This window comes from Mustelus asterias, unplaced genomic scaffold (genome assembly GCF_964213995.1).
Source record: "Mustelus asterias unplaced genomic scaffold, sMusAst1.hap1.1 HAP1_SCAFFOLD_2722, whole genome shotgun sequence".
Lineage (NCBI taxonomy): Eukaryota > Metazoa > Chordata > Chondrichthyes > Carcharhiniformes > Triakidae > Mustelus > Mustelus asterias.
In genome coordinates this window covers 26047-32046 of record NW_027592667.1, presented here as the reverse complement: position 1 = coordinate 32046, position 6000 = coordinate 26047, and positions in this window count along the sequence as shown.

Sequence of the window (6000 nt, the reverse complement as noted above, 5' to 3'; positions counted from 1 at the left end):
GGCCCCTCCAGCCTGCGGTACTATTTAATAAGATCATGGCTGATTGGAGAGTATAGGATCATCACACACGGCGTCCTCACTCTGCCTTTCCAATAAAATAAGCCAATCACTGAAGCTGCTAGAATCTGAAACTAAAACCGCGTGCTGAAACTGCAGCTGGTCAAACTTTGGGGGCTAGTTAATTTTTCAGCTCGGTAGCTAATGACAGGACAGTGACCTGCAATGTTAATTTGAACTTCCTCTCTCACACCGGAGCAGTTCCACCATTCTGTTTTTATTTGATGTTTGGTTTCCACTTGTAGGAAGGATGGTGTCTGGTTGGCACTCTCTATCAGCCTGTCGGTGTTGAAAAAAATGCACTGCTCAGACCAGCAATACCACGTGCCTTTCACATGGTGCACTTCACAACAGCATCACAAAGCAACAGATTTACCCCAAGGAGCCACATGAGCTCTCAGCGAAAATGACCAATACCTTGTTCCTGATATTCGGGTAATGATAATGGTGGATATCAGTTATCTAAGTGCCGGGTGTGATTGGAAGCCCAGCACTGGGTCAGATATGACCCCCGAGTTGGAACAATCTGATTCGTGGAGAGAAATGGCCATGGGAAAGTACTTGCAGTCAACCCAGTCAGATGGTGATTTGGATTGACTCTGAGTTAGTGAATGGAAAAAATCAACCCATCCCATTGGCTTTTGAGTAGGTCATTAATCCTCTGAGCCTGCTCCACCAAATCTTGTACTCAGTTTTGAATATATTCAATGCCCCAGCCTCCACTTCTTTCTGGGGCTGAGAATTCCACAAACTTCTGAGAAAATAAATCCTATCTCCATCTTAAAAGGGAAACCTCTTCTCCTTAAACTGTCCCTTGGTTCCAGTGTCTTCAAGACTAGAACAAGGGGAAGAGTATCTACAAGACTGCGCTCCAGCTCCTTCATGATCTCTATCATCTAGAACACAAAGGTAACTAGCTACATGGGAACACCCAAGTTTCCCCACCCGATCTCACCACTTTGAATTGAGAATATGTCGCCACGTCTTCACCGTAAATGATGATGCTGGAACCCTCTCCCAAACAGCACTGTGGGTCTACTTACACAACATGCACTACAGCAATCCAAGAAAGTGACTCACCATCACCTTCTCAAGGGCAATTAAGAACAGGAGTAGGCCATTCAGCCTGTTGACCCTGCTTCCCCGTTCGAGTTAGATCATCGCTGATCATCATCACCATGTTCTCTCCCTATCCTTCAATGTAACTAGTCTCAGTATCTGTTTTAAACAATAGATGTTCAATAAACGCTGGTCTTGCCGGCAACACTCATCCACAAATGGATTTTAAAAATAAAATTGAATTCCTCGTGTAACTGGATGCAGTGGAGATTGATGCCTGGGATGACATGGCTGGCTTATGAGGAAAGATTGAGCCAATACGTACTGAGATTTTTAAAATGTTGGGTGGTCTCGTTGAAAGCTAGAGACTCCAAAAGCTTGACAGGGCCGCTGCTGAGAGGATGATTTGTTCTCAAACTAAGGGGCACAGTTTCAGCATAAGGAGTCGTCCATTTAAGGTTGAGATGCAGAATTCCATCCTGAAGGTTGTGAAGCTTTGGCGTTTTCTAGTCTGTGGAGCCGGGAGGGGGGACGTCCTCTCAGCGTCCACCTGTTAAACCTCCTCCACGATTTTCTGTTTCAGTAAGATCGCCTCTGGCACCTACACTTGTTTCCTATGAATGTGTAAGATGGTCCTTTGCTGAAAAGGACTGTCTCCTCAAAAAAGGACTTTTACTGTCAGGTTATAAGCTTCTCACTGAATTGAATCTCAGAATTCTTACAGCACAGAGGGAGGCCATCCAGTCCATCGTGTTAGCACCAGCTCTGGATGAAAGAGCTGAATGCCAGATGGGAGGTGAGAATGACTGCATTTGGAATCAATGGAAATCAGTTCGGGGGGGGGGGGGGGGGGGGGGTGGGTGGCACATTGGTGCCACACAAGTGCCAGGCAGTGACCATCTCCAACAGGAAAGGATCTACCCATTGGCCCTTGACAGCCAGTGGCATTACTATTGCTGAATTCCCCCACTATCAACATTCTAGGGTTTACCATTGACCAGAAACTGAACTGGACTAGCCATATAAACGCTGTGTAAATACTAGCTACCAGAGCAGTTCAAAGACTAGGAATACTGTGGCGGATAACTTATCCCTGCCACCTCTCCCACACACACGCACACATGCCCACCGTCTACAAGGCACAAGTCAGGAGTGTGATGGAATACTCTCCATTTGCTTGGATGAGTGCAGCTCCCACAATACCATCCAGGACAAAGCCCACTATCCCTGCCACAAACATTCGATCCCTCCACCATCATCGAACAGTAGCAGCCCTGGGTACTATCTACAAGATGCACTGCAGGAACTCATGATGGTTCCTTCGGCAGCACCTTCTAAATCCATGATCACTACCAACTCGAAGAACATGCAGCAGGTACCTGGGAACACCTCCACTTGCAAGTTCCCCCAGAAAATTATTCCCCATCCTGACTTGGAAAGATATCACTGTCACTGGATCAAAATCCTGGAATTCCCTCCCGAATAACACCCAGTCTAAGAGGGCAGCTCACCACCACCTTCTAAAGGGTAACTAGAGATGGGAAATAAATGCTGGTCTAGCCAGTGACTTTTGAAAGATGAACAATTCCCTTAGTGCCGTTCCCCTGCCTTCTCCCTGGAACCCTGCACATTCTTCCTTAGATGCACTACAGCTGAAAGATCTTAGACATAAACCTTCCTCCATTGCGCCTCTGCAGCGGCTGCTCTAAGTCTGCAACACTCAGTCAGGGACAACTCTTTGTCCCGGAAAACCAACAAGTTTCAGGCAGACCAAAGAGCGTCTTTCACCAAGTTGATGATCCTCCAGCAGCAGCTGATGTCTGCGTTGGAGTGCATCCCTGATAACAGCCCGTAGAGCACAGAGTCCCTGTCCCTGGGAACAGCCCGTAGACACAGAGTCCCTGTCCCTGGGAACAGCCCGTAGACACAGAGTCCCACGTCCCTGGGAACAGCCCATAGAGCACAGAGTCCCTGTCCCTGGGAACAGCCCGTAGACACAGAGTCCCCATCCCTGGGAACAGCCCCTAGAGCAGAGTCCCTGTCCCTGGGAACAGCCCGTAGAGCGCAGAGTCCCACGTCCCTGGGAACAGCCCATAGAGCACAGAGTCCCTGTCCCTGGGAACAGCCTGTAGAGCGCAGAGTCCCACGTCCCTGGGAACAGCCCATAGAGCACAGAGTCCCACGTCCCTGGGAACAGCCCGTAGAGCACAGAGTCCCACGTCCCTGGGAACAGCCCGTAGAGCACAGAGTCCCTGTCCCTGGGAACAGCCCATAGACACAGAGTCCCCGTCCCTGGGAACAGCCCGTAGAGCACAGAGTCCCCGTCCCTGGGAACAGCCCATAGACACAGAGTCCCCGTCCCTGGGAACAGCCCATAGACACAGAGTCCCTGTCCCTGGGAACAGCCCGTAGACACAGAGTCCCCGTCCCTGGGAACAGCCCATAGACACAGAGTCCCCATCCCTGGGAACAGCCCCTAGAGCAGAGTCCCCGTCCCTGGGAACAGTCCGTAGACACAGAGTCCCTGTCCCTGGGAACAGCCCGTAGACACAGAGTCCCCGTCCCTGGGAACAGCCCGTAGACACAGAGTCCCCGTCCCTGGGAACAGCCCGTAGAGCACAGAGTCCCCGTCCCTGGGAACAGCCCGTAGACACAGAGTCCCCGTCCCTGGGAACAGCCCGTAGAGCACAGAGTCCCCGTCCCTGGGAACAGCCCGTAGAGCACAGAGTCCCCGACCCTGGGAACAGCCCGTAGACACAGAGTCCCCGTCCCTGGGAACAGCCTGTAGAGCACAGAGTCCTGCACCACGGAGCTGCTTAGGATGAACCTTAACAAAAACCACCTCAGGTGTGCAGAGGGATTGAGACTCCAGGTGTGTAGGAAGGATCTAACAGGGAGGGACTTTCTCACCACCATCCAAGCTTCATTTTGGTGCTTGTTTGAAAGTTCTGGTGATGGGGCATTCTGACAAATGGGTTTGAAGTTCTGCTCATAGAAACCACCTGACAGGATCCACCATCTCCTTTTCCTGTAGGGCCTCTAGGGCATTACATGCTGACCATGCCTGATAGACCTCTGGACAGAGGTATTCCTCTGTGTAAATTCTTCCACTAGGTACAGGTGGTGTAGTACGGTCCAACTACTTGGAGTGTTCTGCAGCAGCATGGACAGACCCATCCATCACAAAACCAGGGTCAGGTAGAACCCCAGCAGGTGTGTACCGAGAATCGATACACAGCTTGATGCAGCCAGACGCCAAGGTGGCCATCAGGGTGAGGGCAGTGTCAGATCTGTTTTTGTCTCCCTTTATCTTGAGGTTTGTACATCATTTCCTGTGGCCGTGGGCCACTTTGACATCCAGATAAAGTGGAAGATGGCTCAGTGATTGCCACAGCGCAGGGCTGATGAATGGACCAGACCAGCGCCACTGAGAGTGCCTCATAGCTGATAACCAGATGGAGAGGGAATGTCACTCCCACATGGCCAGCTTCTGTTTGACCATAACTACTCCTTCCAGTTTCTTATGCCCTGGTCCCTCCGAACCACATGCCCAGCACCTTCAGTCGGCCTGACCTGGATAAATATGGAATCCTTCAAGACTCCCTCTCTTGGCCTGAATGAAATGAACAAAATGCACAACACAGTTTTCAGTACCCTACACTGGATGATATGTAGCTCAGAAAGAGAGTATTTATAATCTACTGAACTTCAACCCTCTTTAAATATGTTACAGTGGCTTGTAATTGAAGAAGAATTCATAGCCAATTTGTGCGTAGCTAATTGGAATGAAAACCTGCTTTAATGAGTGATGGACTTGTAATCAAAGGTGTTTCTCCGCATACATTCTTGCACTAGAACAGGTGGTGTAGCACGGTCCAACTACTTGGAGCGTTATGCAGCAGCATGGACAGACGCATCCGTTACAAAACCAGGATCAGATAGAACCTATTGGCCAGAACATCAGGGGAGAATGCTCCCTGCTCTTCAAATAGCCAAACAGAGGGGTCAGAGAGACAGACCTCACTTTGAAGTAAAAGTAAACTGCTGGAATAGGAATGCTCCTCAATTTAAGGATGTCTCCTCCAACAGGGCGACTCCCTCAGTCCTGCAAAGATGCACTTTCACAGACTTCATTAATGAACACAAAAGGTATTGATGAATGAGAATTGTCCACTAGCCACATGGCTACAGCTAGCTCCCTACATGTCTCCTGCCTCAGAGGGCTCCAGCCCCTGGGTGATTCCCCAATTGGTCCCCCAAGCAGGGTGACCTTTAAAAGGGACAATCACCGCAAAGTGTCAGCCAAATTTCAACCCACAAGCTCCTGGCCAGTGGGCCGGCTGCAGTAGAAGCTGGGCCTGGAGGCCAGTGTGAAGAGGCCAGGGGCAATTACAACTCTTTAGGGGGAAGAGGCATAAGGAGCTGCCTGAGGGCGTTGGGGGAATGGAGGGAGTGGAGAAACTCAGCAATGTCCAGATAGCCTGTAAGAAGTCTCACAACACCAGGTTAAAGTCCAACAGGTTTATTTGGTAGCAAAAGCCACTAGCTTTCGGAGCGCTGCCCTTCATCAGGTGAGTGGGAGTTCTGTTCACAAACAGGGCATATAAAGACACAAACTCAATTTACAAGATAATGGTTGGAACATGAGTCTTTACAGGTAATCAAGTCTTAAAGGTACAGACAATGTGAGTGGAGAGAGGGTTAAGCACAGGTTAAAGAGATGTGTATTGTCTCCAGCCGGGACAGTTAGTGAGATTTTGCAAGCTTAGGCAAGTCATGGGGGTTACAGATAGTGTGACATGAACCCAAGATCCCGGTTGAGGCCGTCCTCATGTGTGCGGAACTTGGCTCTCAGTCTCTGCTCAGCGACTCTGCGTTGTCGTG